This window comes from Ctenocephalides felis, unplaced genomic scaffold, assembly GCF_003426905.1.
Source record: "Ctenocephalides felis isolate EL2017-DRISC unplaced genomic scaffold, ASM342690v1 CF-g0.4_SCAFFOLD_01170, whole genome shotgun sequence".
Taxonomy (NCBI): Eukaryota; Metazoa; Arthropoda; class Insecta; order Siphonaptera; family Pulicidae; genus Ctenocephalides; species Ctenocephalides felis.
Genome location: NW_020537324.1, coordinates 32553211 through 32568076, shown reverse-complemented (window position 1 = coordinate 32568076; position 14866 = coordinate 32553211). Strand labels below are relative to the sequence as shown.

General features: G+C 28.1%; 1 protein-coding gene and 1 non-coding gene across 2 annotated transcripts in view; one reads left to right on the top strand and one right to left on the bottom strand.

The window, feature by feature from the left end:
• Positions 1–14866, top strand: part of LOC113367101 (dentin sialophosphoprotein-like) — a 217884-nt gene that overhangs the window by 146678 nt on the left and 56340 nt on the right. The window lies entirely within an intron of this gene.
• Positions 11259–11330, bottom strand: Trnac-gca. Its single transcript has one exon. It is a non-coding gene; the product is annotated as a tRNA-Cys (tRNA).

Below are 14866 nucleotides of genomic sequence, written 5' to 3'. Positions count from 1 at the left end.
AATTCATTTATTTTTAAGTCTATAGAATTTTGTTGTTGTTATACGTATTCATAAATTCATTAGTATTAAATGCATATAATCAAACTAAATTAAACGATTGATTGAATAAAAAACACAAATTAAATGATTTATTTATTATTTGCAAATCTAAAGAATTTTGTTGTTAGTAAAAGATAAATGAATTAAATAATTCATTCATTATTAAAACAACAGAAGTTTGTTTGATGAAATGAAATTGAATTGCATTCATAATTTAAATAATTCGAATTATTATTTCAAATTGTTTATAAATCTATATAATTAAAATGAATTAAATAATTTAATTGTTATTAAATCTATAGTATTTTATTTATAGTTACAGATCAAAAAATTAAATGAAATAATTTTGTATTATTAAATGTAAAGAATTTTCTTTGTAGTCAAAAGATTTATAAATTATATGCTTTAATTATTAATAAATTAATGCAATTCAGTTTGTAGCTACAGATATCTAAACTTTATCTTATAATTAGACAATCCGGTTAGAATGAAACTTCATTTATTTCAAATTAGGAATTATATGAATTGCAGAATTTTTCTTCTAATTTGTGTATCATTTTATTTTTATTGGTAATATATAAATAGTTATTTATCTTAATAATTAAAATATTACTACCAATTCATATTGATAATTATTGGAGATTATAACTGATTATAATGTAAGATTATACTGCAAATTTTGCATATAATTTTAAATTCACTTCTATCATTTATATTATTATTTCGAATTATGAAAAATCACACAAAATGTCAAAGGCGCAATTAGCTTTTTAGTCACGAAGCACCATAAATTTCTGAGAAGGAGGTAAATGCCAATTCTATTCATCTGCAAGGTCTATCCATACTATCTGCTTGCAAATAATTGCATTACAAATTATTAAAATAATACAAATAAAATATACAATACAAATATACAAATTCATGGTCATAGTATGGAATAATATTGTAAACAAGGCACCCATGTGTAACCTTATTTGAAAGACTATTGAAAGATTAATGCTGGTACAAATTAAATTTTTCTATAAAAATTTTCATGTTATCTGTAATATCTGAATTTTTGTAATATACTGGGTATTTTGGCTTGTTATTCTCATAAAAGAAAAAATAAATGATCGATCAAACCAAAATCGCTCGGATAGAAGATATACAGACCGTAGAAGGTTAATTTAATTTGAATGAAGTTCATTTCTATCATCGTTGACATTATGCATTTGATTATATATCTCTGGAATAAACAATGTTCCGGCTCAAAAGTCATGAAATTTGACAGATTATTCGAAAAATATTTTTTTATTAACTTCCCGAAGGAGAAGTTTATGTTTTCATAAAAAAATCCGATTCGCTAATTTTATGTTTTCTCGACATTTCAAGCCATTCTGAATCGAATGAGACCACATTTTGAAAAAGTATGTGTGTGTGTGCGTGTGTGTGAACAGATTTTTAAGAAATTGTAATTAAAGCAACGCAAGGTCCAAATCAAATTGTGTAAAATTTTGTGATTCATTATTACGTTTATTAAGTATTTTTAACTTAATGGCACAATCATACAAACATTTAGAGTAGTTGATAGAAATTTATAATGAACTTACAAAGAAAAAAATACAAAAATGGTAGAAATATAAAACAAGAAAAATATAGAAACAGCTTCAACAAACAAATGTCTAATAAATGCACTAATAAATAACATTTGAATTTAAAACCTTGATGATGATATTGTTAATGATGAGACTATATACGATTATCACAAATCAATATACTACAGGATGTAGTATATCGTAAACTATATAAAAAAAAACTGTCTTACATTTTTGAAATACCTTTTCTGTAATACAATAATACTTTCTTAAGCTTTGCAATATAGCGACTAGTATTATTATTATTACTGCATTATTTGTCCGGTTGTGAGCAAATGAAAGAGTTATGACATATCTTTCTATTCTATCATAAAATTGGAGTGACAAGACAATGTCTTGTTCAATGATTTATCGTAATGCTTGGTAAATTTTTTTTTTTTTATTTTGTTACCATATAAAATAAAACATATAGAAACATGGTCTTGAGAATGCAATGCAAATTATAAAATTATTATTATTATTATTATGTAAAAAAGCTAAAATTTAGGAGACAACTAAGTCGTGAATTACACATATCTAAATACAAAAGTCAGGAACAACTAACAAAACTATGAGAGAAAGTACATGTTTAACACGTTAATCACCACGATAATATCATTTTTTTACATGAGCGATAGTAACTTTATTAGATAATTTAGTTAGTGAATCAAGGAATTAAGTATCAAAATATTTTTTTTTTTGCAAAGTTTCTGGAAACACATATAATGACATATTATATACATAATATATAACATATAATACATATATTGACATAGAGCTATATGAACACTTTTGTCCTTCTTCTATCAAATCTTTTATTTCCGAGACCGAGATGGCTCATGTAGAACTTCTTTGCCTCAACACATGACCGATATGGCGATTAACGTGCTAAGTTTGAATATACTAAACATTTAATATAAATTTTGCATCTATATACTATAATGCTTTCATTATAGTATGAGTACTAAACTAATATAAAAAATATTTATATAAAATACTAAATTCATGTCTCTTGTTTTTCACTATAAATAATTGCTAAACCATTATGAATTAAATTGCAAATGCTAATCAGAAGCTATTAATTTTTGAATTAATTAAGTGAAATATGATGAGAGATCGTAAATAACTTAATATTAAGTCTTTATGAAATTCTCATTTTAAAAAATTCTAATACATCATTAATACAACATTAAAATGATTGAAATGTTGAAACAGTACAATTTAATTTGCTAATCGATACATTAAATTAAAATTGTTATACATATGGGTCATTCTTTTACAAACCGGACACTTTTTAACCTTGACATTTTAGAATTGTCTGAAAATTTGTTTACAGATACTATTCATAAAATCATTTGACACGTATTTCAGGATTTTGCTGAAAAAAAATTTTTGACGTAAATATTTACGATTGAAATATGGATTTTTTGCTCAATTTCTATGAACATCATCTGCGGTAAACTAATTATCTCCGGATGTGCTGATCCGATCAGTATTATTTTTTTTTATTACACTCGTATTGAAGTGAACTTTGTAATGATTGAAAAAAATTTTTTTGTTTTTGCAATTTTCTTAACAATAACAACCCTTAAATATTTACAAAGGTTTTACTCGGCCTTTACCCGAATTGAATCGATCCAAAAAAAAAACATATATTTTCTTTTTTTCTCTGCAACAAAATTCTTTTTACAATTTGTTGGAGGTTTTGTTACATCGAAAGATATTAAATATTTTCAAGCGCGAGCCGCGCTTTTCACGTCGTGGACCTCAAAGACTTGTACTCATTTGTCACTTTCGAATGACAATCTTATTGTTTTTCGGTTGAAAAATATTTTATAATTTCGCTTCTGGCGAAAAATGAACATATAGTCGAAAAAAAACATTAGGGGAGAGCGGAGCTTAAAAGTTTGTGGGTAAAAAGATCCACTGCCAATATCTCAAAAACAAGTAAAGTTAGAAATTTTTTAACAACAATATTTGAATGTAGAGGAATATTTAAGTTGGCTTCAACCCTTTCTGATATAATCTATATTAAAGCTTACATGTGGGTGGGGTAAACAGAGTCAACCACACCTTCATACTGGCCTAGGTGTAAATAATAAGGAAATAGTAAATAAAAAATTAAATTGAGTTAGAAAGAAGCTATTTTACAATAGATATATTGATATATATAATTATATATAAATTAATAGTTAATTAACTCTGCTGATAAATATTTCTGACAAAGCATCAGATCAAAGGTATATCTGGTATTTTCTTTATAAAAATATACGAATGAAATTTTTATGTTACATTGGCTATGAAATTTAGCTATTATTACGTAAAATTCTATTAAAATTAAAAATAAGTCGATCCCTCTTTATCCAGGCTACGGAATGAAGACGGAAAATGACGAATTTAAAAAAAGTGGCTGAAAAACATTTTTTTATTATTAGAAAAATCTAACTGAACAATCCGTCTACATTCAAATATTGTTGTTAAAAAAATTCTAACTTTACTTGTTTTTGAGATATTGGCAGTGGATCTCTTTACCCACGAACTATTAAGCTCCGCTCTCCCCTAATGTTTTTTTTCGACTATATGTTCATTTTTCGCCAGAAGCGAAATTATAAAATATTTTTCAACCGAAAAACAATAAGATTGTCATTCGAAAGTGACAAATGAGTACAAGTCTTTGAGGTCCACGACGTGAAAAGCGCGGCTCGCGCTTGAAAATATTTAATATCTTTCGATGTAACAAAACCTCCAACAAATTGTAAAAAGAATTTTGTTGCAGAGAAAAAAAGAAAATATATGTTTTTTTTTGGATCGATTCAATTCGGGTAAAGGCCGAGTAAAACCTTTGTAAATATTTAAGGGTTGTTATTGTTAAGAAAATTGCAAAAACAAAAAAAATTTTTTCAATCATTACAAAGTTCACTTCAATACGAGTGTAATAAAAAAAAATAATACTGATCGGATCAGCACATCCGGAGATAATTAGTTTACCGCAGATGATGTTCATAGAAATTGAGCAAAAAATCCATATTTCAATCGTAAATATTTACGTCAAAAATTTTTTTTCAGCAAAATCCTGAAATACGTGTCAAATGATTTTATGAATAGTATCTGTAAACAAATTTTCAGACAATTCTAAAATGTCAAGGTTAAAAAGTGTCCGGTTTGTAAAAGAATGACCCATATACGAGTACAAATTACGGAACTTTTTTCTTCAGCGATTCTAATACAGATAATGCAAACATATTTTTTTACTGTAAAATTTATGTAATTGTTTGATTGACACAGAATAAAATATATTTATTTTATTTTATGATTTAAAAAAAACTTATAATCAAGACTGTTTTTGCGAATTACGAAAAATTGTAATACAATTTCACTAATCATTGTCATATATTTGTGTATATTAAGCATGAACACATTTTTCTAGTTAACTTCCCATAGGGTAATTTATAGTAATCGCAAAAAAGTCGAAAAAAATTTTTTTATTTATCTTTATATTTCAAAAGTGATCATTTTGGCAAAGAAAAAATGGATATATGTATGTGTGGGTGTTTGTTGGGATACAAATTTTCGTCGACGATTTTGTGAACACTGATCTTCCGATTTGAATAATTCTAAAAGCATTCGATTCGTATTGATGGGGAGACGTGCTGATTAGTTTTTGGCAAAGGCATGAGCAGCCAGTCGAAGATACGAAGCAAAAAGTACAGAAAATACTAATTTTGTTCGGATACAAATTTCGACGATTTCGTTACTAATAATATATAGTTCTAAAAGCATTCGATTCGTATTGATGGGGAGACGTGCTGATTAGTTTTTGGCATAGGCAGGTGCGGCCGTTCGAAAAAAGTGCAAAAAATGCATATTTTGAGAGACCGTCCGATTTGAATGATTCAAAAAAACAAATAGCTTGCATTGACAGAATGAAAAATTGTTAAATTAAGGCAAGGGAAGTCTAGCGGTTTCGGAGACACAGAGATTTTTTTTTAAAAAAATACCATTGTGCGGTCAAAAGTTATTACTAGACATATGCATATCAAATTATCAGATATTTCATACACATTTTAATAATGATTACAAATTTTGTTTACATTTCTATGGGTTCCGTACAAAGATTTATAATTCTTAACCGTTTGGCTGCCAATTGGCGCTTACGCGTTTCGATATTTTGGCTCTAAAGCAGCGCGATCGCTTTGAAATAATTTCAATATTCTTAAAATTCTCAGAAAAAATCTGGTTTTATCAAAATTTTTAATTAAAAATGAAATGAGTTGCAATTTGTTTTAAGGTGCGATGCCATTTCACCAAACTAGTTGTTAGTCTGCGTCTACGGTCCGTAACTTACTATGCAGGAATCATTATGAGACAAAGGACAGATGGACGCATGTCTTTATAATTATATTATAGAAAGTGTGATCAACATGTATATATTAATTATTCAATTTTTTTAACGGCCATGGGTACAAGACAAAACGAAATGAACTATATTTAAACTAGAAAATACTAACCAATTAGCGCACAAATTATTACAAACTGGACCGAGGTGAAGGTTGAAGAGAACCTGGCCAGTGGACAATGCATAACCAGATAAGAAGAAAACTTCAGTGGAGATTATCTTGATTACAATACAAGAAATACTGTATATTTCTGATTGCTAAATAAAGCGTGAATAAAAAAAATCATAGCTAATGCCTATATTTCTTCGACATGAGAATGCGGCCTAATAGATAATAAGCGATCGCTGATTGTACTTAGTGGTCGGGTGTTGAGCCGCCTTTAGCTAACGACTCAGGCTCAGGTGTTGCACAACTGCAATCACGAGAAAAGGTCAACGTCTTAGACCGCCGATTCTCCTCCATGCAAAAAACACCTGTCTCTTCTAAAAGTCAACACGAAAGTGCTGTCGGCTGGTTTTGCCCCGACGGCTGCGCCTTGCTAATACTACAAATCATCTCAGTGTATTGAACTATTTCGAAATTAATAAGGTTATTCATTAGATAGTTAACTGCTCAATTGATTGTTTGAATTGGATTTGGGTTTATTGCAGTACCTTCTACCAATCATAATGTAATTTAAATTTACAAGCCTTTTAAATTATATTTTATTATCTTAGTTGGTATACTCTAACAGTAATTAGTATTAGATTTATTAAGAATTCCATCTGTTATTGAATTTCTTAATGAACTTTGATTTATGTACAGCACTAATATATAACTTCTGATATCTTATGAAGCTTAACTCATTGAGTCATTATCATCAATCATTTAAGGTTTCCAACATATGAGAACAAAATATTACAAATATTGTATGCTGAATTGAATTAACCAAAGAACGAACTATTCCTTTCCATTTTATAGAGAAAACATCATAAATTATTGGAGTTTCTGGTAAACTCAATGAAGTAATTTAATTTAAATAGTAGAAGTACAATGATAAAGACCTAAAATCATTGATAAAATATAGTTGCCTGCGTGTAGCATGGGATAAATAATTATTTTTGGTGTTATATTCCACCTGTCGAAGAATTTAGAACAAATCTAGACTTCTCTGTCTAGAGGTTTGCTGTGATTATCAAGTTGACAATATTTTTATCATTTTTTTTATTATTTTTTTGCAAAAATATTTTTAGCAGAACAAATTGGCAACAGAATGTATCAACGTGAGACAATATTCATTCAAATTTTACAGAAAGGTGCATTTTAGCTAATGATTCTAATATGCTTTAATAAAAAAAATACCGAGATAGTATGGTTTGATAATTATAATTTTACGATTACTAAAATATATTAATTAGTATCAACATTGCCATATTATCAATATAGAATACGTCAGTAATTTTGAGGAAAATGCTTCAAAATGTGTTCATTTATTTGATAATTACAATTTTTTATTTCCAAATATGTAACTTCCTAACTAATTTTGAAGGCAATCTTTATAATTTGATATAATATTATTGATTAAATCACTTATATTATTATGTAGGAAATATTTTTACAATATACAATATACAATATTTCATTTTATAGAAATTTATTATTATTTTACTATTTCTTCAAATTATTCATTTTTTCATAGAAAAATGTATGCTAGGTTTGATTAAATGCTTCGAAATATTTCTTATATTACCATCCTACTTCAAGCATTGCATAGTTTATACAATTTATAAAAAAATAATAGAGATGGTATAGATAATTACCATCCCATTCCGCTTTCAAATTCTTTCGACAAAGTAAATGAAAAATTTTGCAAGCCAGATTCACGTCTTTTCTCAATAAATATAACATTTTGTTAAAGAATCAGCATGGATTTCGTAAAAATCATTTTACTTTTCACTCAATTTACAGTTTAGTTTACAAAATCATTGACTCCTTCGAAAAAGCCACGTTTTGTACAGCAATATTTTGCGATCTGTTTAAACTAAAGCATTTTATAGTATTTCTTATAAAAGACTTCTTGATAAATTAAAGATGTATGGTTGTTAACGCCTAAGGCTCAACTCTGATTTAAGCAAATAATATAAATATATTTTAATACCTTTCACACAGGATAACCATTATAAAAACTAATTCCTTAATTACATTTTATATCAATCGCTTATTGTAATGTATCCTGTCCCTCAAATATTCATCTTTTCTTCCAAGAAATTATTTTTCCTAGATTATTAATCTAAATCGCCAAATCGCAATTCAACCAAATGATTGAACAAAAATGTAATGGGATGTCACTTAAACCCACAAAATCGGACCAATCAGAAAAATAATTTGTAAATAATACTTTGTAAATTAGCATTAACTCAACTTTACATCATATCAACGTATTATTTTATTCAAATATGCAAATTTTAAACCATTTATCATCTTTTTAATATATCGGTCTGAAATAGCAAATATCTAATTATAATCCTGGTCTTTCGAAATTATCTACAAACAAGTAATTTTTAACAGATTTTGGCTGCATTTAGTTGATCACAAACTCTTTCTATAATGTTATCAACAAATCGGGTCATAACTATGGTTTTTGTGGAAGTTGACTGAGACTATTGGAATCCTACTAGTCCAATCAAAAAGCCTATACTTAAATATTGATCACGAGCAAATAATTTCCGATAAATCAAAGATTAGATTGGGTGTGCCTCAAGGATCGAATTTAGAGCCTCTCTTCTTACTTATCTACGGTAACGATTTACCTTTTTGTACAATTTTTTTTTTGCAAATGAATGTTTTTATTGAAGCTAAATCTATCAAATAATTATAATATAAATATTTTATTATTTACTGTAATTTATTATTTTTATTTACAACTAGCCGGCCCGACAGACTTCGTCCTGTCAAAAAAAAAATGTAATGTGGCGGTGTTTTGTGCCTATCTTTTTTCTATTCTTTGCAAAAAATTATCCTGAACAGAACCGTCACCCTGGTAATAATTCGGTGTGAATTAAAAATAATTAAATAAAACACTATAAGCATTTAAAAGTAAGTAATTTTAATAATGTAAACCATAATTCAAAAATCAGTTCAATTTTCATTGTAGTGCTTTGTGATAAACTATGTTTTTTGTTTGATTACCTGGCGCATAGACAAACAAATCTGATGGTTTTCCAATACGGAAACAAACAACATACAATTTTCCATGTGAGAAACATGGGTTTTCTCAATTAATACCACAAACACTTAATGATACCATAAACGCACTGGAAACGCATTGAGATGCATGGTGCGAGAACATCTTCTGCTTTATACTATCCTTTGAATATAGTTGGTCGATATTTCGCAACATTATAATTGCCGATCGAATCTGAACATTAACAGCCTTTAATTGAAGATTGTGAGGTGACAATCCTAGCAAATCCAGCGAGTTTAAAAACTCCGGTGGATCGTCTTGGTTACTTGCCGAATCAACTGTTTCGCCTGTAATTTGTTCCTGAATTTTGAAATTTAATTAATTTACATCAATGTTTCTGGCTGCCAATATAGCTTGATTAATAGAAAGATATTTTTATGTTTATATAAATATATTCAAAATTATAATATCAAAAACTACACAAAATGTCATGACATAGATCATTATTTTTTTTACAAATTGCGTTGCCTACTCGATTAAAGAAGAAAAGGGCTGTTTTTAGGGTTTTCCCGGCAATTACTCGTTTTTTTCTCGCCGTAACAACCATTCTTGGACTTCAGCGAACATTTTAAAAAAAGAATTGGCCAAATTGGTCCAGGCGTTGTTGAGTTATGCGCTTACCAACACATTTTGCGATCCATTTTTATATATAAGATATATTTAAATTGCAAGTGGTGTGGTGCTCGATATCTTCAGAAAAGATTTTAATAGTTTCAGTGTTTTGACAACATGTGCTCGTCAAAAGTCTATATCTTCATCCAGTGTCCGACAGTACTTCTTATTAATCTATTCCAATGCAGCTCTTATTCTTGAGCATAATTAATATTTATTAAAATGGTACGACTTTCAATTAGTTTGACAGCACTATCAAATCGTCTTAATTGTTTCCCGAGCGAACGTTGCGAAGGGCGTTCGTTCTGCTCCACAGTCGCATTAACACGATACAAATAAACATCTGATTAACATAATTACTACGGCGTATGTAGATTAGAAAGCATGCTTGCTAGTACTAGCACACATGCGCAAAAGCCACTAGACAGAGGGCCTGGGTCACATTAAAATTGACTGTGATTTGGAAAAAATTAATCATTTAGTTTTAAGCCTTACAAGTTTTACAGCTATGATAATAACATCATTAGTTTTAAGCCTTACAAGTTTTACAGCTATCATAATAACATCATTAGCTTGCATAGGTTTTTCTAGCACTATCTTTGTCATTGTTATTTTTTTTATTCTCAATTGTATTTAGAACTGTCCAGTTAAGGACATTTAGTAAATTTGGGGAATTTACAATTGTCAGCCGTAAAAGGACATTATATACTCTATTGGCATGTTGGCATGTTGGCATGTTGTCTCATTTGTTTGTGTCATGTACAGTTACAAAGTCATCATAAATTTCATTAAAAGTAATTCTATACAGTTTTAGAACCTTTCGTTCGTTATATTTCTTCTCTGTTTCTCACAACCCTCTCCCACTCCTTCACTACACGTGCGTGACTACACTTGCGTTGTAACCTTGATCAGTGTCCAGAATGCACCGCTATTAATAACATAAAATATAGGAGGGCAATATGTGCTCCTTCTATTTTTCGTTTGTTAATATAATTCAGTTTTTTTATAGTTTGTGTCATGTTTTGTTACAAATATATATTTTTGACTTCCCCGAGGAGAAGTTTGTTTTCAACAAAAAAAAAACGATTTGCTAATTTTATGTTTTCTCGACGTTTCAAGCCATGCTGAATCGAATATGACCAAATTTGAAAAAAGTATAATATATGTGTGTAAACAGTTTTTTTTTAAGTCATGATACTGTCACTTGCTAACCGAAACAAAAATCATTTGTCAAACTTCATATAATTTTCGTTTAAACTAATAACATGAAAATTATAACTACAATTAATGCAAAAAAATATATTTGGTACTTTGTTTAAATAAACTACATAAAATATTACATGTTAAATATTTATATTATATAGAAACTAAAATAGGGGACACCCGGGTTTGAACCGGGGACCTCTCGATCTGCAGTCGAATGCTCTACCACTGAGCTATATCCCCTGATGTGAATAAATGATTTAATATCAATGAAATTCTAGTGAATTTGGCATGAAATATTACACAGATCAAGTTTGGTTTCTAACGCTCAAAATATTGGAAATAAAAATGTTGCCATAATAAAATGTTTTGTACACAATTACAACGCTTGGTAACAAATTGCAGTAAATTTTACCTGCCAAACAATTTTAGCTGTAAAGCAATTAACATAAAATTCTAATGCCGGATAAACGCTGGTTATCTATTTTGGCGACTATATTGCTTAAGAAATTTGCATATGCAATTGTCTCAAGATTGAATGCAAGATGGAATTAAAATTGAATCGAGTTTCTAACATAGTTTTTAAACTATATTCTTACTAACTCTTTGTTTATAATTACTTATTTTGTTCAGTGAAATACACAAACAATTCATGTAATGCTGAAATTAATTATGTAAAAGTTTATATATTGTATAGAAAGTACTAAGTGCACCTCGCTAAGTTGCTTAATTATCAAGTGCGCGCACAGTTAAATCGATTGACTCTTCATATAAATTATTTCAATGGAAAACTTGATTTATTAACTGCTGCGGCGAGAATGGTTTTAACTAACTGCAATTTAGTTATTTTTTCTCTTAAACCCGATTGCGAATAGAAAGTAACGAGTGTCAACGATTCATTGCATTGTTTAAATAGACACAATATTACGGGAAAGTTGCTTGATTTCGCATAAAGACGATTTTCACAAAAAACTTGCGGTTTCAGCTTTGCACCATAACGTTATATGAATTTTTCTATTAATTTTCTTTCATCATTTGGTTTTGAAAAAAATATAATGGAGAGAATCATTTATATTATTTACCATTATTGTGTATGTATTTTACGATATTAATAGATACATGAGATCAAACTCATGGGTTCTAATAAAATAACTAATGTAGGCCAAGGGGTATTAAAATATAAATTTCCTCATTTTTCCGTTTTCGAAAAATTTTATGAGAATGTTCACTATATTTTCTTGTATTGAGAACAAAAGATAGGGTAGGGCGGTCCACAAAGATTCAATTCGATTTTCAGTAATTATACAGTCAAATAAACAACTATCAAACTATGTTCAGTAAAAATCCTAGCTAATACACTATTATAGAAGTAGGTTTTTTACCGAGTTTCTAAAATTTGTTGTCTGTCCATTTTTACCCGATAAAAAGTACTTACGTCTGGTTAGATCAGATTCAATGTCTCAATTTTAATTAATTAAAAAAAACTTTTGTTATGAATATTTATACTATAACGGTTCATCTATTGATAGCGCCGTCGTAAGAATTAAGATGATTGCTGGTTATACATCTTATGCATTTTTTAAAATAGTATTATTCAAAACTTCTGTACTTGTTTTTACTAAAATAATGGTGGTGGAGCTTTTCTCCGCGTACCTTTAAGCGCCATTAAATAAGACTTCAGAGTGATGTAATTTATTTTTATTTTTTCTGTGTTAGGATTATCTGAATTAATGCAATGAAAACATTAAATATTTTTCAAAAATATTCGGCTTTTTCGAACCTTCACAATTTTGATCTTTAGTCCATCTTTACTCGAGAATATTGAATTAAACTCGTCTTACGTAGAAAACTAATTTAATTCTTACCTTATATCCCAATTTTCCAAAAGTGCTGTTAAATTACGATGGAATGAATTTGTAAAATATCATACTTTAATTATGTGTAATTATACGAACTATAATTTATAATTTTGGTTCTATGGCGATTCGTTTCAATTTTGAATGTAACTGTTTCTTGATTCGCCGATATAAAGTTGAATGAATTTACAGAATTAAATTGTTAAGGATATTAAAAACACCGTGTAAAGCCGTAAATACTCTTTTAATCTTGCTTTTGATGCATCACAATTTTTTATAATTTTGCAAAAATAGGTTTTTACACTAGTCTATAATCATCTCACAAAAAAGATGTTCATTGATAAATATTTATTACATACATAATGGGTTGAAAATTATTCATTAAAAATGCCCATACGTATCATTCAATGTACTTGCACATACTATGTTATGGGTATCCATAGCAGATATTCCATATTTGCTTTCATTATATATTTATTTGTTAGGTCTTGTCGTTAAGATTTCATTAGAAGTACCTTTTTCTGAAATTTCATCCAGTGCCTGTAGTTGCTTAGTATATACAGAAATTTTTCCTTAACTTTCCACTGTTTGTTTTTCTGGTACTTTGTAAACTTCGAGTAATGTCAAATAACGTTATTTATTTCATCCTCAGGCTCTCTTAGATTCTTGTCTCTGAGCTTTTGGAAAGACAAGACAATAAAGAAATTGTTCTTAAGTTTAGATCTGACAAGAAGATTAAAGTGGCTTGTGTTTAAATATGAATATTCACATGAATTTTCTTCACATATGACTTATAAGTGTGCATACAGAACAATAAACATATTGATTATAATATTTTATTTTCCATATTTTTTGTGAATTGTGATATTATACTATCTGAAGAATAATCACACTTATTCTTCATAACAATTTCTCTATTTATTACAGATTACTAAGCATTTATAGGCATGTTTTATTGCTGTTGCATGTTTTATTAAAAATATAAAATTTATAATATATTGCACATATTTACGCGAATACGCCGAAAAAAATGGAATTAATTCTAGGACTATTAAATCCGTACACAGTATTAATACATTATTATTATTATTGATATTATTATATTTTGCGAAGGTGAATTATTTTGTATAATTAAAGTATGTTTTAACAGTACAACAATAACGAAAATGTTGTTTAATAAGAAGTGTTAGAAATCATAACTGATATTATCTCATTTTCGAATTAATTTAATAATTTAAGTACCGCTACTGATTCATTATCTAAATGTATTTTTTATTCCTATTGTATGAGTGTCTATAAGAGCGTAAAGATTTCTCTGAAAAGATAGTATTTTTTTGCTTTTTAATAGAAAATTTAATAATGAATTTATATAGATCCTGATATCTTTGTAAGTATAAAAATTTGAATAATGACTTGTAACACATCCAATATCAAGTTTAATATTCATAGACTTCGGTATTGATGTAGATGTGCCTGTTTATTAAAATATGAAAACACATATAATCAAGTTCATTATATTTTAAAAATAATCGGTAATAATTAAAATGAGACTAATGTAAAATGTGATAGATAATTTTTGTTTTCTTATTTCAAAAAGCTTCAACCATAAGATACTAAGTTAAGCTGTTGAACTTTTCTGCACGTATGAGATACTTGATAAAAGTGCTTCTCGAATTGCAATTGCATTTTGTCTATTTAATGAAGATATTTAAAGTCACACTTTCGTCAGTTTTTTTAACATTTGACTTTTAGAAGGTAAGTCAATGGTTCATAATTTACCTTCCTCATATTATTTTTGAAGAATCTGAATTATTTGTAATTTCTGAAAAATTGCAAATTTAAAAGTGCTGATTCAGATGCTCAATGAAGCCTTAATCTCATCTCACGTTTCTCAAATTTCTGATTATGATAATACTAATGGAA